Raw genomic sequence first — 26,377 nt, forward strand, 5'->3', positions numbered from 1 at the left:
CACATCAAATATCCATGTACTCCTCTATATTTCCCAACCTCTTTTGCAGTTAGATTAAGGCCATGTGACTACTTCTGGCCAATTGGTTGTGACCCGAAATGATGAGTTTCACTTTAGGGCCAAAGGATTTAAGAGCCAGTGTGCCTCCTCTGTCTTTATCTCCCCCTCTCAAGCTGAGCTTGAGGACACTTATTCCAGATTTAGATTACAAAATTTAGAAAGGCAACACACGTGCACTAGATGTTGTGGAAGCAATAAACATTGTATTAAACTACTGAGATTTGAAGTTTTTAGTTGACCTTTTTCTTACTAATACAATTCTGTCCTGAGATTAGCCCTTTGGAAAAGACTCCAATACTCACATACAGAAATGTCCATTTACTTGATGTTGTGAAAAAACGAAGCTCCCTAAGAGAAATTATCCTACAGCAGTGAATTCAAACTGCAACCATCTTTTAAAATACCTTTATCATTATTAATAAAGTTTTGTTAATAAAGAGCATTCTTATCATCTCATAAAGTTTCAGAAAAAAATTACATTGCGCATTAATGAAATTTATAGTTACTTTCTACCTGTCTGCATATGTTATCTAGACCAATTCAAGTACGAGAAATAACGAGCAACCAATACTTTTGTGCTACTGACAGTAACAAAACTCTAGGCTGTGTTTTTATACATTTCCATATGTTTGGAGTAGCCTTCCAATTCTCCAGAAAGACATACTTCCCAGGTGGTACTATTATGTCCTTTCCCATGTTAAAAAAACTTTCAGCCAAAAAAGAACCATGAAGATAGAGCTAGAAAAAGCAAATATCAATTTCAAAGGACTTAACAGTAGGACTCAAAGAGCAAACTGATTTTAATCAATAAACATCCCTACTTACTTCCAGGGACCTAAAAGAAGGCCAGAGATTATTTCTCACAGGTACTGATGCCACCACTTGTAATGTGAAAAAACATAAGTAATTTTTTCATAAAGCTCTCCCCTTAGAATAGTAACTGGACATGAAAGAGCTCTGTATGGAAGGGTTTATACACACAACAGTAAACAAAAATGCCTTTGTGTGTGATGCATTTTGTTAAAAAAAAAAAACTATGTCTCTGTGTCTCACACCAAAAGAAAAAATAAGATAGAAATATGAATAGCCCTTTCATAGAAAATTAATAACATATGGCTTTTAACCATAACAAAATGCAAATTAAAATTGCACCGACATGCCATTTCTCTCCTGTCAGAGTGGAAAAATCCAAAATTTGACAACATAATTTTGGATGAAGTTGTTGAAACACAAGAATTCTCATATTTTATTGATGGTAATTAAAAATGCCATAACCCTTATGGAAAAAGATTTAGAAATATCAATAAAAAGTATATATTTATTTATATTCTGATCTATAATTACTACTTTTAGGAATCTATTACAGAGACATATTGAAAAAAACATGAAGATGTATACACAAGTTTATTTTATGCAGAATTATTTGAAATAACACACAAATTGGAAGCCCATATGTTCAAAAAATAGGGGACTAAATAAAGTATAACAAGAGCACCCTATGAAATATGGCTTGCTCTCACAAGGCAGTAGTACGCAGCTTTCAAAAGGAATGAGGAATATCTCTATATGTATTTATGGAACGATCAACATAATGTGTATTAAGTAAAGAAAGCAAGGTGGAGTGCACTATATATCACAAACCACCATTTATCTATGAAAGGGAGAAGACATATTTATGTATATGCATTTGCTTATGTTAAAAATAATAGAAGATAGGGGCTGACCCCGTGGCCTAGTGGTTAAAGTTCCATGCACTCTAATTCGGTGGCCTGGGTTTGCAGGTTCGGATCACGGGCGTGGACCTACATCACTTGTCAGCCGTGCTGTGGTGGCTACCCACATACAAAATAGAGGAAGACTGGCACAGATGTTAGTTCAGGGCTAATCTTCCCTAAGCAAAAAAGAGGAAGAGTGGCAGCTGTTGTTAGTTCAGGGTGAATCTTCCTCAGAACAAATAATAATAATAATAATAGAAGATAATAATGAGACTTTTAAAAATGGTTATATGGAATGGGTAAACGAAATAGAGTAAAGAGTGGGCAAAGAATCTGAATAAACATTTCTTTCAAGAAGATGTACAGATGGCCAATCAGCTCATGAAAAAAACGCTCATCATCCTTAGCCGTCAAGGAAATGAAAACCAAAACCACAATAAGATAGCATTTCACAACCTCTAGGATGGCTGTAATCAAAAAGACAGATAATTACAAGTATGGGAAAGGATGTGGAGAAATCGAAACACTCATATACTGCTGTGTTGGTGGGAATGTAAAATGCTACAATCACTTTGGAAAATAGTCTGTCAGGCCCTCAAAAGGTTGAACCTAGAGGTACCATATGACCCAGCAATTTCACTCTGAGGCATATATCTCTAAGAGAAATGAAAACATATGTCTATGTAAAAATATTATATAGAAATGTTTATAGCATTATTCAAATAGTGAAAGAACTAAAAATAATCTGAAGTCCATCAACTGCAAAGTGGAAAAATAGAGTGTGTAATCACCATACAGTGAATATTATGCAGCCATAAAAATCGGCAAAGTACTAAACCATGTTACAACATGGATGCACCTTGAAAACGTTATGCTAAGTGAAAAAAGTCAGACACAAAAGGCCACATATGATATAATTCCATTTATATGAAATGTCCAAAATAGACAAATCTATAGAGGCAGAAAGTATACTAGTGGTTAACTAGAGCTGGAGGACTGGAGGGAAATGGTGGGTAACGGCTAAGAGTCGAGGTGCAAGAGATAGAATCTAGACTGATTATTCAATGTATCATGTTTTATAGATTTGGCATTGGAGTCACGCAGATTTTATATATTTATAAAATAAAATAAACATTTAAAAATATACCCTAAAAGTGAAAATGAAACAAAAAGTCTTTATTGTAAACTCATTTGTTGGAACTACTCTAATGTGTTTAAAAGACAATGATTTGTGACTATAACTAATAATAGTGTATTGTATTTTTGAAAGTTGCTAAGAGAGTAGATTTTAAAAGTTCTTGTCACAAGAAAAACAATTGTAACCACTATTGTGATGGATGTTAACTAGACATATTGTGGTGACACATTTCACATTATATACATATATTGAATCATTATACCTGAAACTAATGTAATTTTATATGTCAATTATATCTGAATAAAAAAAGACAATGATTTGACAAATATACTTAGTGGCATATCCTAAGAGTAAAGCAATGCGGAAAAAAACTTCTTAAGCTATTTTCAAACATCACATTGATGATATTGTTATTCTCATATTGTTGCATGTGGATTTTGATATAAAGGTAACTGAAAATTATGTTGTTTTTGAGAACTAGGATTTTGGATATGGGAGAGAGGAGGTAAAAATATAAGATATGTGAGTAAAGTAAAAATCTTGTACTCCTGAATTTGATTAAGAAAGACGAGTATGAACTCAAGATCTATTTTATTTCAAAAAAATCCTAGCTTTCATTTAGTAGTCAGACCCCCCAATGATTTCTCACTTCTGGTGTTTACACCTTTATGTAATCCCTCCCCTTGAGTGTGAGTGGGATCTATGTTGTTTCTCATTAATAGAATATGACAAAGTTTATTTGATGTTACCGCCTTGATTAGATTCTGTTATATGGCACATATGCTGAGGTTACTCCCATGTTTATGCTATGTTACATCAGACTCCATCTTAACAGAGAGATTCTTCTTGCTGGCTTGATGAAATGGTGGCCATGATGGAAAAGTTCTCATGGCAAGGAACTATGACGCTCGCTGGAACATGAAAGCAGCTTCCAGCAAACAGCCAGCAAAAAGCTGGGCCTTCAGTCATACAAATGCAAAAAGTGAATTCCAACAATATGAATATGCTGTTGGCTTGGAAGTATATTCCTCCCCAGTGGAGCATCTGGATGACAATATAGTCTGGTCAGTGCTTTCACTGTGGCCTATGAGACCCTGAGCAAAAAGAAGCCAAGCCACGTCCAGAAACCGAGCTGAAGAAACTCTGAAATAAGAAATATATATTGTTTTAAGCTCCTAAGTTTGTGATAATTTATTAAGCAGAAATAGAAAACTAACACATCTCACTATTTTAAAAACTTACAATGACTAACTCAGTAGTAATGAGCACCCTAACATCCAGTTGCAGACTCTTAATTTTTCCCTAAATAAGCTAATGCTTCCTAAAGAAATGGCAGATTATACATTAGGAACAGGCAATGTATGATTATAGCCAGGCATTCAGTAGACACCTCAGAATATTCATACCTTAGTCTTAGGTCTACATAAAAGAAAAGGTAAATGTGATAAGAAGAAAAATGGAAGGTATCAAAGGAACCAAAGAGAATTAAGAGAGATGAAAAATATTATACCTAAAATGAAAAAATCCAATATATGGGCTTAACAGCAGATTAGGAACTGCAGAAGAAAAGATCAATGAACTTTAAGACATACAGTAGAACCCAGCTACATGAAGCAGAGGGAAATAGAAGACTGAAAAATGTGAACAGAGCCTTGGTTACATGTGAGCTAACATCAAATGGTCTAATATACATGTAATTGGAATCCCCAAAATACAAACAGAAATCAGTTTTTAAGAAATGACTGACAAGATTTTTCCAAATTTGATGAAATCATACACCCACAAATATGAGAAGCACATCAAACATTAAAAAGGATAAACCCAAAGAAAACAACATCAAGACATTGTATACTAACAAACAAATTGTTGAAAACCAGTGAAAAAAAGAAACTCTTAAAAGTAGCCAGAGAAACAACACATTGCACACAGAGGAGCAAAGGTAAGACTAGTGAAGACTTCTTTTCTGAAATCATGCAAGCTAAAAAAAAAAATGGAATGATATTTTTTATGTGCTAAAAGAAAAAAATGCAACATAAAATTCTTTATCCAATGAATATATCCTTCAAAAATGGAAACAGTAAAGACTTTTCTGGGACAAACAGAAGCTTTCAGAATTCACCACCATAAAAGCTACATTACAATAAATTGTAACAGAAGTTCTTCAAAGAGAAAGAAAAAAACACAAGATTGACAAATTGTATCCTTGCAAAGGAATTAAGAGTAATGGAAATTGTATACATGAAATGTGTATTGTTTTAACCTGCTAAGGTTGTGATAATCATTATGAAAGATTAGAAAATTAAAACAATTCATTATGTGAACAACTGTGACATGACCCAGACAGTAGCAATGAGCACCCTAGCACCCAGATTGCAGATTATTAATTTCTCATTAAAACAAGTGTTCCTTAGAAAAATTACTGATTATGACTTTGGGACAAACTTACATATGTATAATTATAACTATTTTCCTTAATTTAAACTTTCTTCAAAGATAATTGAGAGTTTAAAGAAAAATATTAATAATGTATCATCTTGTGGGTTACAAGATATGTAGTAGTAAAATGTATGACAACAGAAGTACAAAAGAGAAAAATGGAGAAATTGAAGTATAGAGTCGTAAAGGTCTTATATGTAAAGTGGTATACTATTATTTGAATGTAGAGCATAATAAATTAAAGTCACATATTGTAAATCCTAGAGCAACAACTAGAAAGAATAAAATGAACATATAAGTTAAACTATTAAAAAATAATGCACAGGGCTAAAAAAGAGAAAATAGACACAAAACAGATGTGAAAAATAGAATACACAAAAGAAGGTAGTAAATTTAAATTCAACCATATCAGTAATTACATTAAATGTAAATGTTCTAAACACTTCAGTTAAGAAGCAGAAAGTGTCAAATTGAATATAAACAGGACCCAACTGTAAATTCTCTTTAAAACAACCACTATAATCCAAAGGTAGTTTGCTGAAAATTGAAGAATGGAAAAAGATATATCATGCAAACAACAAAGGTAAAAAATCTGGAATAACTGTACAAATATGAGGTAAAATGCAAATCATAAAAGACTAAAAGATACATATATCAATCCCTCAAGAGGACATAGCAATTTTAAAAGATATGCACACAGTAAAAGAGCTTCATAATACATGAAGCAATGATTGACAGAAATAGAAACAAATCCACAAATATAACTGGATATTTTATTTTACTCTCTCATTAACTGATAGAACAAATAGAAAGGAAATCTGTAACAATGCAGAACAACATTACAACCTACTTAACCCAATTGACATTTATTAGAACACACCACTCAACACGGCAGAATCAATCATCTTTTCAAGGGCTCATGGAACATTCACCAAGATACACTATTTGCTGGGCAACAAAATGAGTCACAATTAAGCTAAAATGATTGAAATCACAGACAGTATATCCTCTGAGCAAAACAGGATTAAATTAGAAATAAGTTACAGAAAGATTTATGGAAAACTCCATATTTGGAAATCAAACAACAAACTTCTAAATAACCTATGGATTAAAGAAAAAAATCAAAAGGAAATTAGAAAATATTTTGAACAAAATAAAAATAAAAAACCAATGTATCAAAGTTTATGGGATGCAACTAAAGTAGTGCTTAGAAGGAAATTCATAGTTTTAAATATTAATATAGTCATGTGCAGCATAATGACATTTCAGTTAACAATGGAACACATGTACAACAGTGGTCCCATAAGATTAGTACCATACGGCCTAGGTGTGCAGTAGGCTATACCATCTAGGTTTGTGTAAGTACACATGATGTTAGCACAGCAATGAAATCATGTGATACATTTCTCAGAACGTATCCCTGTCACTACGTGACGCATGACTGTATTTGGAAAAAAAGATTCAATTCAGTTATCAACGTTTTCCCATAAGAAGCTAGAGATGGAAGAGAAAATAAAGCTAAAATGAGTAAAAGAAAACAAATATTAAAGATAAAAACAGACATCAATTAGAAAACAATAATTTATCATGACAGAAAGCAGACTGCCGGTTTCCTGGAGCTGGGGTTAAGTGGAGGGGAAATTGAGGAACAGCAAGAAGGGACACTGGGGGTGAAGAAAATATTCTCTATCTTGATTTTGGTAGTGATTACACAACCGTACATATTTGTTAAAAATCTCTTTACACGTAAAATAGGTGATTTTATTTTTTGTAAACTATTCCTTAATAAAGTTGATTTTTAAAAATTCTTCTCTCTTTTAGGAAATTGAACAATGACAATATTTGAATACTAAAGAGTTATGATATATAAGATAATATTGTGATTATTTTTAAAATAAAGAGTCATATATTAGAAATACACATTGACATACTTGCGAATGAAGTAACGGGATTTGTTGTTTGTGATTTGTTTTATAAGATTGTTAGTAGTGGAGAAGTAGTTGGGGGTACAGGTGAAACATGATTTGCCACGACTTGATCATTGTTTAAGATAAGTGATGGGTATAAGGTTTCCTAATAGTATTCTCTTTACTTTTGAATTTGTTTGAAATGTTCCACAATAAAAAGTTAAAAAATATGTCTCAATGCATGTTAAATATGGTACATTAAACAAAACAAAGCCATTTTAGTAGGATTTTTTATCAAATAATTAATGGCTCTTTTCCACTGTATTTCTCCAATTAGCTTGTTCAACCATCACATTAACAATTCTAGTGCCTTATATTAATAGTATATCTGTAGTCTCAATAGTTTTTTTTTTTTTCTTTCCTTCTAAATATCCTTTCAGGGCCTTATAGAAGCTAAGAATTAGTCACACCTTAGGCTAAATTCTGATGCAACAATTTTCTAGCTTTATGAATCTTGAGAAGGGCACCTGACTTTTCCCGGGTCTGAAATGCCTCATCCATAAAAAAGGCCCAGTACTAGCCCCACCAAGTTTTTGTAAGGACTAAACAAGATAACCTGGCATAGTATCAAAAAATAAGTATCAGCTACTGTTACTGTTTTCTGGTGGCACCTTGCAACACCACTTAAAATTATCTAAACCCAGAAAACAAATAGACTCAATGTAGATCTCTCATTTTGCCTCCAAGCCTAGACTGTTGCCATAATTTAGCCTCTTTTTATTAAACTTTGCTTTACCATTAATAATAATTACAACAATTGTACCCCACTTCCTACCATTTCCAAATTAATAGCAACATTGGCAACATACCAATTATGGGCTCTGAGGTACACTGAGATTTATTCATATATTTGTAATATCCCATTCCCCTTGAATCTGCCCTAAAATAATTGCACTGTTTTCCCCGCTGCTTCAGAACCTTTGCTTTTCTGGCTCCAATACCATTCTTGGGATAGGCAAACACAAAGTCAGAGCAATGACAATTGGAACTCCATGACTATTCCATTGAAAGTCAATTGAATTTCAATTTCCTTCGATGGAGAAAGCCAGGAGGAACCAATTATTGTTGCTTTAACATTGTGCAATTTTACCTCAGGCACCACTTAGGATCCAAATGAAAACATTCAATTCCTGCTTATTACCTTCTTCCTGATAAAACACTACTTTTCCCTGGCTCCTGGAAAGAGTGTTATATCAAGGGAAAACTCTCTTAAATACATTTTGTCTTGGCTATATTAACAACTATTAAAAGAAAAAAGATATACAGGGACCAATATTCCAAATAAAATGCTGTCTGCTGTTTAATTTGCCAGCCATTTGATGTGGTATTGCTCTCATGCTCACTTGTCACAACTTACTTGAGAACGAAGTCCGTATGATTCACTTTCTGTTTGGGACATCAATTCCCAATCTGGAAGAAATCTCATCTCCATGCTGAGTTAGCTCGCATCTGCCACAACCACAGGATTTCTGGGAGGCTATTGGCACAACTCGCACATTTCCACTGTGAAGCTTGGCTTCGGGAGGGAGTGAAAATGCCGTTCCCCTAGCAGTCATTCAGGGCCACAAACTGTGAAAGCCAGAGCCACCTAACAAGCTGTGAAAATTTCAGCCACCTGAGGAGCTGTGAAAGACAAAGATGGTGTTAGCCTAGCCGAGGAGATGGGGGGAGGCAGGAGTCTCCAGAGGAGCTGCAAATATCCTAGGCCCTCCTGTCAGCCAAGAAACCGTGCACTCTGAACTGAGTAACAAAGTCAGCAGGGACTGAAAAACATAAGTGAAAATAAACTCAATCATGTTAGAAAAATGACCATACCAGGTTAGGACATTAGCCATCCTAAGCCATCAGGCTGCGGGTCAAAAGAACACAAATTACATGAGGACGAGAAAAAGAAACTTAAGTATCAAACATATTCAGGGCCTAATAATTGAGTCAATTTCCAAGCCAGACTCTTGATGCTGCAGCTCAGCATGTAAAGAACCTATATAAAAACCCCAAAAACTCTGGGGTAGCCCGGGCTGCAAGGAAATGTGCTTTTTCCCAGTCCCCTTTTGTGTTAGAGCTGTAACCAGGAGTTTTTATGGGTCATTACTTCTCCTTATGTTCCGCAAAATCGACTCCATTCTGCCCAGGACACATCTGGCGTGCTGCCTTTCTCCCCTCAGCCCTCTGAATAGTCTTATTTCTCTTGTCCCCGTTGGACATGAAATTGTCACACAGATGCAACTTCATCACTACATCACTTTTCATGCTAGTATGATCCTCATCTCAGTTTTTAAGAATTTAAAGGGCAGCATCAATTATCCTTTCAAAGCTGTTTCACATCACTGGAGAAGCTTTGAAAATTAGATTTCAGTTCCTGTTGTCAACTTATCCGGAGGTTATGTTAGGTCGTAGAAGCTGGGTTTTAGCCGAGGTACGACGGGAAGCAAAGAATAACTTTGAACTTTGTTCTGTGGATTGGCACTGCTCAAGAGACCAAGGGCATTGCTTTGACTAATTTTCCACAAAATGTCTCTTAAGATTTTTTCTATTCTTTTTGTCATCTATAACGGACACCAGTTGTTAAAGTAGTCACGAAGTTGGAACTTGTAAAAATGCTTTTAGAAATTTAGATAGGCTTTCAACATAGGATGGGAAGAAATGGAAATTTTGTCCTTATGATTGTTTCTCTTAAGTTCTGAAGGAGGTTATCAAAATTAAGAATTATATGGTGAATTCTGACCAGATTCCTGTTAAAGGATGGATTTTTACAAAGAATAAAACCACGACTCTTACGAAGATATAAAATGAGCATATGTCAAAGATTTTATTTAACTAACTCAATTAAGGAGGGAATCAGTAAGATGTTACAACCAGTTCAAAGGAGGATTAAAGAACCACACATATACAAGCAATCAGGAATGCTAAATGACTTTACAAATAGGTGATGAAAAACTAGATAACTGTACTCCCCTGAATACAATTCATTTGCATTTCTAGGCACAAGAATCATCTTCATCAGTCATAATTTTCTACAACTCACAGAGTCGTAAAATGAAAGGCCATGATAACTTGGAAAGGTGCCCTAGACAAAGCCTAGTTTTCTAGTGAAGACACTCAGGAATCTTTTTGGTCCTGTCATTTTTCACAATTTTTTCTGTCATTCTGAACAAAATGCTGAAAAGGGGTAAAGAAGATCTGCCCACATCTTGTTTAAAACTGCTGCTTAAGAAACTCAGAGGGCTACCTTGTATAATATTTACCATTAAATTATCCAGTTGTTGTTTATTTTGCCCAAATTCCTAATATCAATCTATGAGAAAATTAAGCATATGCATGTATAACACAGTGCATTAATTTCCTAGGGTGGCCACAACAAATGACCACAAACAACGTGGTTAAAACAACAAAAATTCATTCTCTCACAATTCTGGAGACTAGAAATCTGAAATCAGTGTTGGCAGGGTTGATTCCTTCCAGGGGCTCTGTGAAAGAATCTGTACCACGCCTCTCTCCTGGCTTCTGATGGTTGCCTATAATCCTTGGCATCTGCTCCTTGTTTTACAGACGCATCATTTCAATCTCTACTCCCATGGCCACGTGGGGTTTTTCCTGTATATCTATGTCTTTGTACAAATCTCTCTCTTCTTATCATGACAACAGTCATATTGGATTTAGAGCCCACTCTTATCTAGTATGACTTCATCTTAAACTTGATTACATTTGCAAAGATTCTATTTCCAAATTAGGTCACATTCACAGGTTCTGGGTAGACATGAACTTAGGGGGGACACTATTCAACTCAGTACATAAGGAGATATCAAACACAGAGGATGTGAAAAGAAGGGTATTTCTCACCAAGAGATTGCCAGGGAACCCTGAAAGGCAGACTAATTTTAAAAGCAACAGGCTTAAACCAGAACATTCCAATTAAAGAGCAATTCTTGCTTATAACTAGGTCTGGATTATCTCCCAAAAGCAAACTAAGTAAATGATACCAGACTTCTGGGACAATGTTCCAAGGCAGCAGTCCACTCATATTCTTCAGAATTCAGGAGAACCACCTTCTAATTCTAGTTTTGCAACTAATGAGCTGTGTAAACTTGGGCATGTTCTCCCTCTAATTGAGTCTTACTTCCCTCTTTTGTCAAATGAGGGAATTAGACAAGAATATTTTTAAGTCTCCATCCACCTCTAATGGGCTGTGATTTATGATTCTTTTTTATAAATGCAAAATGTCCAACTTAGTTATCAGGATATGAGCTAGATTGCCTTTTAAAATTGTTCAAACCTATTTATATATCCCCATGCTCTCTAAAGTTAGAACAGAATCTTTGGGTTCTTTTTTTTTTTCCCTTCATTGTTTGCTGTAGGACACAAAGGTTAGGGTCTCTTGCTACCACTTTTTTCCTAAGCCAGAAATGGGTCCCGTGTTTCCACATTTCTTCTATATGACCCTGTGCCCATGGCCACAGTTGTGGGGCCTTCACTTTGCAGAACCCCAGGGAGCCATTCCCACCACAGGCTTTGCTGTGCTCTAGAGGGTATCCTTCACGTAGATCACAGTGACTCCACTGGGAACAGTGTTCTTGGGGCTGTGCAATGGCAGGGCCCTGCAGAGCTGGGATCAGCTCTGGGATCAGAGTGGACACTTCACTACTTTGGAACAACTAGTACTCTTTCTTGAAAATTTATGTGAGGATAAGATAGGATCCCTCTAGGCTCTTCTCATAAACAGAGGAATGTAAATGGCAAAGCTACTGAGTGCCTATATAAGCTAAGCCAATCAACAGAGAGAAAAAATGAGAGAGTGAGAGGAGAGTGAGAGAAAGACTTTGTAAAAAAAAAAAAAAGGTTTAGAGAGAGTGAAAGAGAATACCATGTGAGGTCATGATGGCTTTTACTCCTTGTGAGGCCTAATTGCGTTTCTGTATTCCTCATCCAGGTCTCTCATTCTTAAGCTGCTTTGATGTGGTTTTCTTACTTGCAATTTACATAAATGTGGCTGAGACATTGTTGATGTAACATATTATGAATAAAGAAATTTTCCTTTTATGTTAGATTAAATTCATTGTGAATGTCCTTTCTCTACAGAATCAAATACTTATATTTGATTTCCCATGTTTCCTCCATCCCTGGAGAAAGTCAGGGGCTGGGGAAGAGCTGCCTGCCTGCCTCAGTCTCTCAGATAGTAACTTTCCATAGGTGTTTCTTAAGGTGATTAATAAGACAAGATACTGGATAAGCATCTCTGAACCTATGCCTTTTATTTCTTTCCACAGAGTCCTCTCAATCTCAAAAAAATTCCTAGGGTGAAACTTTTGGCACTCTACCTTAAAAAAAATATTTCTATGGGAAGTGTTCTGTAAACTCTAAAATATTAAATACATGTAAATAGTGCTATTAGTCTGGACTGCCAGAGTTAAATGTGTAGAGGACAGACACTCAGAGGACCCTGCATAACTGGTGGGAAATAAAGTATTAGTTGAATGTCACTAATAAATATAATGTCGTAACAATCTTTAAGTTTCAATTTCCACAAATATGTATTGCATGTCTATTACGCATTTATATACCAATAAACAACAGAAGTTAACGTCTCTTTAGCACTTACTACATGCCAGGCACTGGGTTAGGTACTTTGTAGACATTAATTCTTTAAGCCTCACACCAAGCCAACCGCTCCCCCTCTAACATTATATTATAAGCATCAAGATAATATAACTGATCTACCTACAGTTTTTCAAGACAGGACAGTGGATTTAGAATACTCCTGAATTATTTTACATCCACATTACCTGTACATGCTGTGTTTTGTTTTTCTATCTTTAATGCTTATAAATCCATGACACCTCCTAAAACTCACCCACTTACATACTCATTACAAACCTATTCCTGTTTCAGGCTATGCCACACTTAAAGGAATATGGCTCAAACAGGATTATATGCTCTTCCTAAAACTCCCTCAAACATTTAAGTAATACAAAAATAAAGTTAGTCCTTAAGAATTCACTTGTCCCCCCAACTCCCAAGAGCTCCTCAGCTGTAATGGACCTCTCATACCCTCTCCCATTTCGGTCCCGTGGCCTCTTCTTTTCTGGGCCAGTTTACTTAGTCTTTTATAACCTGCTCCCCACATGTCAACTCTCTTTGCCATGAAAACACCCCTGGGCTTTTTCTACTCTGATTGCTTTCTGGAGAGTATTTGCCTTCGTTGCTTCTATGGCCATCCTTTGTTGGAGAGAAAACAAGGTAAAGGGAACTGGGCAGAGGAAAGGGGAACACAAGACTACAAATTTTACACTGTGGTATGTTCAGTAGGAAAATTTCTGGCAATGTCAGTGTAAAGTGACCTCTGCCTTGAACTGAGCACAATTATAGTGGAACATTTTTATTATTTTTTAATAGCAGTCCAATAACATCTTATCCTTTTCAGAAGCTTCACTTCTTGGAGGCAGAAATAAAGAAGCATAGATAAGGATGATATTTAGTAACATAGATGGACCTGGAAGACATTATGCTACATGAACTAAGTCAGTCACAGAAGGACAAACACTGCATGATTCCACTTATATGAGGCCTGTAAAATAGTCAAACTTAGAGACGCAGAAAATAGAATGGTGGTTCCCAGGGGATTGGGGATGGGGAGTTGTTGTACAATGGGTATAAAGTTACAGTTACACAAGATGCAGAAGTTCTGGAGATCTGCTACACAACAGCGTGCCCAGAGTTAACAATATAGTATGTGTACTTCAAAATTTGTTAAGAGGGTAGATCTCAAGTTAAATGTTCTTACCACAAAAAACAAAAACAACAAAAAACAAAGGGACACAAGGACACATTTGGATATGATGGGAATGTTTACGACCTCGGTCATGGCAATGGTACCACAAGCATTTACGTATTTTAACTCACCATATTGTATACACTAAATATGTGCAGTTTGTGGTATACCAATTATACACCAATAAAGCAGAAAAAAGTTAAGTTAATGATGTTCAAAAATAAATAAATAAATAAATATTATGTAAAAGCCAGGGTATCTGGAAATTACATGCATAAGATTTTAACCAAGAAATTTGTGAAAACATGGGCTTTGAGGTCAGAGTGTGCAGAGTTATTTTTAGCTCACTTCACTGATGGACACTGCTATATCCTCATCTTTAAAAGAGGGTAATAATAATTCCTACTGCATAGGGATGGTTTAAAGGCCAAATGGGGAAACAATACTAATAATTATAATTAATAACTTTATCATGATGATTGTAATGATAATTTATAAACTAACTTTTTTAGTACTACTACGTGCCCCCTATTAGGCTCAAGTATTTTACATATATTTCATTTCATACAATTACCTGTGAGGTAGGAATAGTACCTATTAACTACTTATCAGAATACCTGACCTATAATAAGGTTTCAGTAAAGAGTAACTAAAATAATTATTATTATTTTAAATGTTAGTCAATGTTATAATAATGCCTATCTTTGTTGGAAGTATTTTTACCACAGGTAGAAATTATAGAGAATGGATACTGATGTATTTCAGAACCGCAGTTAATATATATTGTTTTTACTCAGAGAGGAAGACCAAGATGATAAAGGATAGGATTAAGAAAGAGAGGGGAGAGGGAGGGTCTGAATCTGCTGAGAGGAGAAATGAAGCTGTAGGTCTGTGACTCCTACAACTACTGATTAACAACAAATATCTAGCAGGGGATCAGGGAGGGAAACTTTTTGGGTGATGTTCAACGTCAGTTTTTCTATCTATCTGCCCCAGCACAACCACTCCTGCTGAGTCATCACGCCTTCCCCCAAGGTTTCTGAGGATACCCGATGTGAGAGACCATGGACCAGCTCCTCTAACTATCCAGCACTACCTAGAAAACCCTACAAAGACAAAATGAGATGTTTCTGCAGAGCCAGCTGTTAGGTAATGTCAGGGACTCCTCTGCACTGTCTCTGAGTGAGGAAAAAAAATCTGTTTGCTGATGCTTGAAATTCCTTGGACAGGAAGGAGGGGCTGGGGCAGCCTGTGGTCCAAAATTAGAGAGAAGAGTCTAAAAAAATTATGCATATGTCTGGAAGGTAAAAATTTTAGTGAGAATAAGTTTCAAATAGAATGTAATCAATCAAGTGTAAATGAATGGTATTAGTCATTTTCCTGTTTTGAAAGAGGAGTGGGGAGTGGGGAGAACAGCAGGATCGTAGACTAGCAGGTGACCTAGGACAATAAAGGTGAGGAGGAGCCCTTTAAAGGGTGGACCACATTCACCTGAGCTGGATCTGTGTGCTTCCAACTAGGTGAGGACCCGCAGAGGCCACACGTGGGGCTGTTTTGACCTATGTCTGGAACAGCAGGCAGACCAACCCTAAGAAAGCTACTTGCTGGTTCTTTCATGGTTTTATTTTAAGGTATAATTAACTACTCTGAAGAAATATTAATTGAATTACAGCTGTGGTTTGAACTTGGACAGGTGCACATCTGTTTATTATTGGACTCAAAGTTGGAGAATAACCAAGAGTTTAATATCAACTATACTTTAGTAATCCAGGAAGTTCCAACCTACCAAGAAACAAACTTTTTCCTCCACACAACAAATATTTAAGAAAGAAAAAAACTAGGAGTGAGAACGGAGATGAGTCAGAGGAGGTATTCTGGGACACCTTGACACAACAGAAGATCTTAATTTAGAAAAGGAAGAAGGCTAAGAATTACTAAATTTTTTCAGTATCAGGAAGCCAAGAACCAAGCGTTCCCAGAGAATTTATCAAAGCTCCCTTCAGGTAAAATGCATTCATACTGATATATGGTTTCAAACTAGTCTCTCTCATAGTCATTTCTAGGTTATTTCATATTCATGCGATGTGGAGTGGGATGCTTGCCATAGACCATGGACCTTTATTGTACGGGGCTTTACCACTCAGAACATTGCTAACAACCTTGACATTTTTATTTGTACCACGACAACAGGGGAGTATAATAAGTTTCCAAAAAAAGGTTATGGAATTGAGAATTAGGTAGCAAGGAGAAAAATGAAAAGTAAGAGGCAATGCTGAAGAATTGGTGTGTCAGGCAAGAAGGAAGTATTTGCAATTGAGCAGGAGAAGGAAGAGGAAGAAAAGAGGAAGGCGTGTTGGACATGGTTGCTGGGCTCTCATAGCAGAGCAAATGGTTCCAGAGGGCAATTCTCACCATTAAAGCAGACTCAGGGGAGCTAGAAAGGAAAATTCTCCCTCCATCCTCTTTAAAGCCTATCTAAATGGGAGAAGAACTGAAATGCTATCTATAATTACAGAGTCTGGGTGGAGAATGGGAGAAACGGAATTAAGTCCTTCAAGGCATCACATGATGGCTTGTCTTCTGGACTCTCCCGTTTCAAGGTTTTGTAGCCACTAGAATGAACATCAAGGAATATGTTGAAGTGAGAGGAGTTGGTGGGTAAACGAATTGGCATTACTAACCACAGGATAAGCATAAAAATCCACTTCAGCTTATTTTAAAATCTATATCACTATCTATATAACATGTGAAATCAAATTCTCACTGTAAAGTAAATGTAAATACATTACATGCTGCATTTTCCTTTAATTAGGAGAGCAAGTAACCCAATAAGCATAACACAGCTAGAGGCATGCTCAAAAGCAATCACGTTTTCATTTTTCCGCAGATATATTGGTTTATCACTTAATTTATATGTTACATTTCCTGAATAACCTCTCTGGATATCACAACCGAGTTCAGAATAATTTCCACAATGCAAGGGTAGTGTAGAGATGTGAGAGAAGGAGGGAGATATTTCCAAGTTATAATCCTGTGAAGTTTGTCAGCTCTCAGACTTGAGTGCCCAAACCCTTCTGCAGTGGATGATGAATGGGCCACCGGTGAACTCAGCCTCCTTGCTGGGGATACATTTATGAGAAGGAGCAGAGGAGGTGTCTTTTGCACAATGAGTCCACCGAGAAAGGAAAGGATGTAACTGCTGAACCTGCTGCATAGAGCGTCTCGGTAAGACTGAAAACAAAGAGAAAACAATTTCCGCTGGGGCATGTAATGCTCCTTCCCAAAGAAGAGACTGAACTCAGGAGCAATTTAAACAGCTCGGGCTAGGGTGGCGGTTCCAGCATGAGGCTTGTCAAGTTAATTTATGGCTGTGTATAATTGGGTGGTTGCTTTTCCTCCAAGAAGATGAAACAGCCAAGCCAAGAGAGATAGGTATCTTGCTATTTCTAATATAGAGATAAAGATCTTATTTTTGTGTGAAGCGAAAAAGAATGTGGGGGTAGTGGGCAAAGTAATTTTTCACGGTGTTGCAAAGTTTCAAAAACAGCAAAAAGAATGGGGAAACGATTGAGAAAAATCAGGAGCCTAATTACTCAAACTTTTAAGCATTAACTCTTGAATTTCCCCACGATGGGAGGCATTGCTTCTGTTAAATTATCTTAAGTTAGGTTGAGATATTTCCCACAAATACAAATCAAGAGTTTTTCATTTAAATCTCAGCCATGTGGAAGCTTTATTTTTATTATCACTTTTAAAATGTGCTTTAGTCTTGCATTATAATAAACTCTAAATTCCAAATAATAGCCACGATTAATCAAAGCAGTTGATTAAGTAGTTGATTAATCAAAGCAAATCTAATCAAATATTAGATTGATTTCACATTAACTCTTACTTCAGTGTCCACAGGAGAGGAAATACATTTGTTTAAATAAAACTTGCGTAGGAATGGGAATCTGAGCTGTGATATTGAAAGGACCAGCTGGTTACACCAACCTCCCAGACTGAACTCTTCTTCAGAAAAAGCTTCTGCTAATATGGCTGTCCAAGGAGCATCAGTGTCTAGGGCACTGCTGGGCAAACCATGACGTGTGTTGTTCCAGCCAGAGAGCCTTGGTTTATATAAAACAAAATTAGTTCTCTGCATTGGGAAAGCTAGGACTTTAGCAGCACCAAAGGTCAGTTGCCTGAATTTCAGATCTAACCAGGAAAGACTGGTCTTAGATTAGGTTCTTTATAAACTGGAAAAGCCTTGCTCAAGAACCCAGTACAACACCGTGGGCCTTTCGAAGACGATGAGTCTGATCATATCACTGGGATTTACTTAGTGCTGGAGGGAAACTAATTCTTCCAAAACTTGCTGCCTCTCAGGTCTCTCAGCTACACTCCAGACCCTACACCCCCATCAAACTGAACTGTCGGATTACGCTGGATGTGATGCAGGACCTTGCTCTCAACATCGGGGATCTCAACATTTTGGGGATTCCTTTATTTTACAAATGTTTAAACAGAGGCAGAGAGAGAGAGAGCAAATGACTGGCCCAGGCTCTTCTAATCAGTTAAAGGCATAACCAAAACTAGAATCTGGCTGATATTTAACTTTGATTGAAAATAAAGTTTCTTAAAGAACGTTGCTTAGACAGTCTCACATGAGGCATAGGGAAAGTGAAGATTGTGAGAGGATGAAGAATATTTATGTTTAGAATGTCATCTTCTGAATAAAGGAGCTACCTAAACTCATATAATCAGTAGTATATCTTGTTATTTTCATTTTGCTAATCTTTATTTTCCTAAAATAGTTAAAGCAATTGAGCTAGTAAGAAAGAGGCCTCCACTGCAAACAAGTCAGTTTTAGAATTGAGTATGTTTCATTCCACTTCCACTCAGAAGAACCCATATCAATGAAGCAGGCTAAGGTTGTTTCTGGATTGGAAGCATTGAAATATTCTTGCTGCTTTTTTAGATGATACTTTGAGACCTGACAAACCTCACTGGCTTTTTTGTTTGTTTGTTTCTTGAATCATGTATTGCATAAATGTGCTCAACAGCAGAAACACTACAATTCAAGTAACGCTACGGTCCAAGGCTTACCAAACATATTTCCATCCCTACCATAGCCATCCTGATGGAAAATGCACATCCTATGATCACATCCCATCTTCTGATCAAGAAAAGGAACTTAAAAGGGATGTAGCACAAGTGCCAGTTCTTCTTTTTGTCCACAGGCCTCGGGGTAATATTTTTCAGGAGCCTCTGCTTTAAGAATTTTGGTTTAATGAATGCTAAATTTGGTTTGGTGGGATAGGAAGAAAGGCAGAATAGGGTACTTTTAAAGCTAGAGGAGTAAACATGAGTTGACTGCTTGAGCTGTGGGGTGGTATCCTGAAGAGGCCAAGGCACATTGTCATGAGCTGCTCAACACAGAGCAATGAATCATTGTGAATTCTTGTAGCCCCCTAGAATGCTAGGATTAGCGTGTAAGGCTTAGTTCTCCACTTGAACTAGATCATGGCAAAGGCAGCAACCAGAATCCCCAATTGCTCATGTGGCTTATCACAATCTAGAAGAATCTTCTAGACCACTCAGACCTTCATAAATCTTGTTTCCTATTACAGAGGGATCTTTTATATTATTCCTCTAATCATCTGGGAGTCTTCTAGACAGTGACAAATTCATTATGCAAAGATTAAAAAGAATTTTTTCTTATCTATAAGATGCCAAGTACACACATTGTTCTTTTCTAGCGTTTTCCTATCACATGGCTGAGAGGAGAATAGCTAATATAACCTCCCATTAGTATCACAGTATAAATCTCTAAAATCACTCTCTGCAATGATTTAAAAAAAAACAAAATATCATCTAAGAGTTAAGACATTCTAAATTCCTATGAGTTAGACATGTTTTACAAAACTCGAGTAAATTAATTAAGGGACCAAGATAATTGTTTTGATGGATTTCCTATAGGTATTTAAAGAGAACATACTATTTTGGAGTCACTTGCTAAAGAAGTCAGTTTTAAGCACCAGCAACTCCGGTATTCATTCATTTATTCATTCTTTCATTTATCCACTTTAAAAAAATTATTGAACTTTTATTCTACGGCAGGCATTTGCTAGGTACTGTAGATGTACTTGAATAATCTAAAATTCAATGAGTTAAAACTTGGTTTGGTGGGTTAAAAACTCAAAGAATTAAGAAGACAAGAAAATCAAATGATTAGAGAATAAACATTGTTAAAACAGAGTTGCACAAGGCAGGAGTGAGAGACGGAGAGAGTGAGAAAATGACTCCAAATAAACGGAACAACTAGAGCAGAAGCAGAAGCTGCATGTCAGGATATGGTGGAGGATGAGGCTGGGAAATGCAGGGAAGGATCAAATCATGCTGGATCTCTGACATCCTAAGCAATTTGGACTTAATCTTATAGGTCATGATGAATGCTTGAGAAAGTATTTGAAGAAGGGAATTATATTTTCCATAATTAGCATTGGGTTTGAGTAATATTGCAGTGGCCTCAGGGTAAGGGAGATTCAGAGGTGGGTGTGAATGGAAGCCGAAAGTAGATTCAGGGAAACTATTGCCATAATCCAGATGAGCAATGATGGAAGCCTGAATTGAGGCAGATCAAACATTGTCTAAGAGTTAATGCAGTAGGACAAGTTTGGTGGACATTGTTGAGATAGAGACTACAGAACCTGACATATAATTAAATCCAATGGAAGAAAAAAAGGAGAGGATGACTGACATTTTGAACCTGAGTGACCAGCACAATTATGGTACCATTCACCGAAATAAGGCAAGTCCTAAGAAATTTTAACAGTAGAGGAAACAGTGGTGATGGTCAGGCAGAGGATCATACAGGTTGGACAAACTGGTTCAGATTAGGTAATAGAGAATTTTGCCTCTTTTGAAGATAGTTTACATTTTCATGAAAATATTTCCCTTTCCCCCAGGCATTAATGTCACATCATTAATATAGACAAAAAATATGAAAGAAGACTTTTTGAATACCTATTTTTAAATTATTACACATTTTCAAAACTGCTGATTTACTTTTTAAAGTGTTTTTGTAGTAGAAACTAGGGTTTTAAAAAGTTGAATAGGAGAGAGTTTCCTCTAACAGGTGTTAAGCCATTAAATAGAAATATATACATAAAAAAATCTAATACTTTTATCTCTAATAAGTTTTTATTCCTGTTATCTAACAATTTTTGGGTAGCTATCCCTGTCGAGAAGCACAGGATTTGGAACTGGATGTGAATTAACATATTGGGCACAACTATATGCCAGGATTTTTCACTCCTTCCACTACTCCTAAGTGGTAAAAAAATTAAGTAACCTCCTCAAGGTCACAGGCCAGTAAACAGCAGAAACAGAACACAACCTCAGGTTGGCCAGACTCCAAAGACGGGCTCCATATTGTGAGAGAATTCAGCATGTATTTTTGTCATTGTTGTTGTTGTTTGTTTGTTTGTTTGTTTTTTGTGAGGAGGATCGGCCCTGAGCTAACATCTGCCAATCCTCCTCTTTGTTTTTTGCTGAGGAAGACTGGCCTCGGGCTAACATCCGTGCCCATCTTCCTCCACTTTATATGGGACGTCACCACAGCATGGCTTGCCAAGTGGTGCGTCGGTGCGCGCCCGGGATCCGAACCGCCGCAGCAGAGCTCACGCACTTAACCGCTTGCACCACCGGGCCAGCCCTCGGGATGTATTTTTGATATCCTATATATAGGATCTGTAATTGGGGTAGTGCCCTTTTCCTCTCTGAGTTCCACTTCTCTCATCTGTAAAAGAACAATCAGAGTTCATACCCAACAGATCACTCATGAAGTTAAAATGATTATATCTTTAAAAATCTCTATAAAATGCTGTAAAATAATATCTAATATAAAAATATGTTACATATATATAGTAATAGTAAAAACAAAACTTTACTCCATCTTTTGTTAATAATCCATGAAATACTAAGTGCCTGCCATACCTATGGCCTTTTCAAAAAATGTGTCCAGAAGCAATTGCTTAATCAAAATGTGCCTTGTTCTGTACCACAAATGTCACACTCTGGTGACTGGTCTAGGATTAAGAAGGAGGACATCACTATACCACAGAAATGTAATGGAAGCCACAAATGCAAGCCTTGTATGTCATTATAGAATTTCTAGAAGCCACATTAAAAAAAGTAAAAAAAAAAAGTGAAATTAATTTTAATGATATATTTTGGTTCAGAATAACATAATTTCAAAATACGATTTTATGTAATCAAATATAAGCTTTCATGTAGTCAATATAAAATTTATTTATGCAGATATTTTATAGTATTCTTTCCATTCTAAGTCTTCAATATCATCTGTGTTTTACACTTCTGGCACATCTCAGTCCAGACTCACGACATTTCCACTGCTCAGTGGACGCATGTGGCTAGTGGCTGCCGTATTGAACAGTGCAGCTCTATAATATTGACAGTGGTCTATGAAGTCCTCTATCACAAGAACTTTGCTCAAAAAGAATGCTGCGCACTGATAAATAAGGCCATTCTAGTATCTTTTCTGGAGTTTCCAGACAAAAAAAAAGTGGGACATAGGCAGAAAGGTTAATAAAGATCAAGAGACATACAGGAAGAAGGTAGGGAGTCAAAACTACGAATCAGCAGAAGCCATCAGGCAGACAGGCAAACACAGAGAAGCGGTCAATAGTAACAACAGTAGCACCAAATGTGGACAGACATCTAGACCAAGAGAAGTTGAACCATGATAACAGCAGACTACTCAAAATGTCATTTGGCCAGCAAAGCTGCAATATAGTCTAAAATGTCATTTCAGTTATCCATGAGGCCTGGCAATGTAGCTTACGAATAAGCTTCCTATCTCCCCTCATCATCATTTCCTTCCAATAAACTTGCATTACTTGATGTGTATATAAGTCAGTCAAACAGAAAGCAACTTGAATTTGCCTTCTACTAGCCCTTTAAATTTGTTTATTTATAAAGTATTTTTTCTGTGGCCCTGAAAAACAAAAATCCAACTAACTTCCTGACGTCTTTGGTCATTCTAAGATGATAAAAAGTTCTATGGCTCTTTTAGGTTGCAAAAGTTACCTGCATTTCTGTAACTGAAATGCTCAGTCTCAGGTAATAATCAACACTCCAAATTTCTCCTTCTTACTGCTAAAGGTAGGAAGACTGCAGTCAAGAAAACAGACTTTATTGTCTACCAATTCCAACCATTTCAACCCCTCATTCCCCATCTTCCTAACCACAGTTTTGTTTTGCTTTGTGTCTCTAGAGTAGAAGCAAGGTGGAGAAAGAGATGGGAAGAAGGGCAGGAAATTTTTACTGGATATCTGTGATGAGCAAGCATTGGCATCTCTGAGACTGTCAAGTATTTAAAATGGACTGTTCCTCCCTTATCACCTTCGTGTTCTGCAGAGACACCCACTGGCCCCACCAGAATTGAGGGTCTTCTCTTCCCTTGACATGGGTAAATACAGCTGGCTGCATTTGAATCCTCAGGCAGCCTTCTGTTATTTACTTCTAGCTTCTTTCTGCTGAGGTCTATTCAATACACCATGATCACAGGTATTAACCTGAGTTAACTAAATATATCTACCCTATATTGTAAATGGCTTTACTAATGGAAATAGAATATTGAGAATCAAGCTTGGATGGACGTTATCAAGGTTTGCCTTTATTCTCTTAGCCATCTTCTTTCCCATGGTTGACTAACCTCTTCTAATTGACTCTATAATTATACGTTAATATAGTAAACCGTGTATTAGTCAGAGTTTTCCAGAGAAACGGAACGAATAAAGATATATATAGGAATTGGTTCACCTCATTATGGAGGCTGAGAAGTCCCATGATCTGCCATCTGCAAGCTGGAGACCCAGGAATGCTGTGGTGTAATTCAGTCTAAACCTGAAGATCTGAGAACCAGGGGAGCCAATGGAGCAATCTCAGTTGGAGGGCCAGAGAAAATGAGATGAGATGTGCCTCAGCTCAAGCAATGAGGCAGGAAAAGAGGGGCAAATTCCTCCTTCCTCTGCCTTTTATTCTATTTAGGCCGTTGGTGGATTAGATGATATCCACCCATTTGGGGGAGGGCAACCTATGTTACTGAGTCCAGCAATTCAGATGCTAATTTCTTCCAGAAACACCCTCACAAACACAGCCAGAAATAATATTTAATCTGGACACCCTGTGGCCAGTCACGTTCACACAAAATTAACCATCACCATGAGGTTACCACCTGCGCACCTTTATCCATTGTTATTGCAATTTGCATGCCACTTCTCTATTCCATTATGTGTTATCTTTAAAGATTAACTCTCAAAAGGTAATTGATTTTTTTTTTTGATATCCTAGCTTCTGAGGAAAGCTTTACTATATCATACGTACATAGTGAAAACACTAAGCTTTAGCTTTGGGATATTTTAAGCAAATTCCATGACAATATGCTTGTTGTTTTTCAGTCCTTTGTTCTTTCTGTTTTGCATATTAAGAACCTGGTGCTCAGAGACTCAATTTTTAAAATATTTTAATAAGCAAATCATGAATATTTAAATTCATACTGAGAAGATGTGCTTATTATGTTCTTCGCTCCTTGAGTCTACCCTAAAATATGCGCCATACTTTCAAACTCTGGCTCACTGCTCACATTGGATTGAATGGTTAATTCATTTCTACTTGAGCTATCAGCTAGAAAACATGTAAATAAATACTGCTGCTTGGGTGAAAAAAAGAATTTTAAAAAAAGAACTAAAATTTCAAACTATGAAAGTTACAAAACAGGGTTTGCAAATTAACTCACAAATGTTAGCACTGTGAGTACACATTTCTGTGGTTCAGAGGAAAGTTTTCCAAGCAGATTTAAATAATTGAGTTCTGTCTCTGCAATCACTAATTGTCACATCTCTGCAAATGCTAGAACCGTTTTAGGAATGCACATTGGGCTTCAAAGGCATCATCTCTGAACAGGCCTTACGTGCCTGGTAGGAAGCTAACTGGGTCAACCTGAAGAAATCCAATTGCACCTTACAGAGGACGCAGAGTATGTATGTGCTTCCAAAGTTGAATGTAGAAATCAAGATAATTGATCTGATAATTCAGATAAAATACATTCCTGTCAGATGAAGCCAGATAATTTAGGCATGAATAACATTTTAGTATCGAATTTTTGGAATAATTGAGTGTCACAAGCTTCCATTTAAATTTTACAGATAGATAATGTAAAAGAACTCTTACTAATATGAAGTGACTTACTCGCTTTGAATTAAAGCTGAACTGAAGTTTAAAAGTAGTGTTTAGTTTCATAAATGTGTTATTATTATAAAATGCCATTCATGATTTAACTTAACACTAAACGGCAATTAACAAAAACTAATAGCTAACATTTATTGAGGAATGACTACTATGTGCCAGGCATTGTGCTAAAAGCTTCATGTGGATTATTGCGTACACGTAAACCACGATAATGGAGGTGTCACAATGTGATCTCTCCATGCCTCAGAAATATCTGGATGCAATGCAGCCTGGAGTTTGTTGCTCATCATTCCATGATGGGCCCATGATAGAGCCCATGGGTGATTGGCAAAATAGCACCTTGGAATCATTCTGGAATTAAGAAATGATTATTTTCCTTGGTATGTAGGTGAAAAACCATAATACTACTCTAAAATTCTTTCATTAAGAAGACTAAAATAGTATTGTTGAATTTTTCTTCTCTTTTCTGTAGACCAGCAGGTTTTGTTTGCCTCTCAGATACATTCCACATGATTTCTATTCAGTACTTTTGCTCTTGTGAGTCTTATAAGCATTTTTAATTGGGGGTTTTAAATCTTTTCCTTGCCCCATTGGTGACATATATTTTCTGAACACAGTGAATAAAATAGCATGCGGGTCTTACAGCCTTTGAGGTTACTGTCATTTCCCCCTTCCCACACATAATAAATAAATTAGAAGTATTGGAGCCTTTAAATTAACAAAAGGTTAAATAAAAGTTTATGATCTCCCTTGCCGATACCCTGGCTGGCATCGTATTTTGAGTAATACATTATTAGAGAAATCACCCTCTAATGCATGATTGGAGTATTATGATGGGAGAGTTGTTACTTAAGAGACACCTCCTTAAATAGACTGTCAACCCTGAGAGGCTTAAAAAAAAAGCAAATGAGTCTCCTCTTTGCAGAGTTGCAGAGAAAGATCTACAAAAGGCCCCAGGAATTGAGACAAAGTTAATGGCTTTAGGGGACACTTCCTCATTAATTTAGTAAGCCTGAGGCATCAAATGCAAGTCCTTGGC

General features: G+C 36.5%; 1 long non-coding RNA gene across 1 annotated transcript in view; it reads right to left on the reverse strand.

The window, feature by feature from the left end:
• Positions 1-3,980: 3,980 nt before the first annotated feature.
• LOC147914447 (uncharacterized) overlaps positions 3,981-26,377 on the reverse strand; it is a 34,972-nt gene continuing 12,575 nt past the window's right edge. The window contains exons 4-5 of the long non-coding RNA XR_015555327.1: positions 8,674-8,939; positions 3,981-4,056 (exon numbers count right to left, since the gene is read on the reverse strand). This is a non-coding gene — a long non-coding RNA (uncharacterized LOC147914447). The remainder of the gene's footprint in view (positions 4,057-8,673; positions 8,940-26,377) is intronic.

The sequence above is a fragment of the Ceratotherium simum genome, chromosome 20 (assembly GCF_057802395.1).
Source record: "Ceratotherium simum simum isolate JZ-2026a chromosome 20, ASM5780239v1, whole genome shotgun sequence".
Classification (NCBI taxonomy): Eukaryota; Metazoa; Chordata; class Mammalia; order Perissodactyla; family Rhinocerotidae; genus Ceratotherium; species Ceratotherium simum.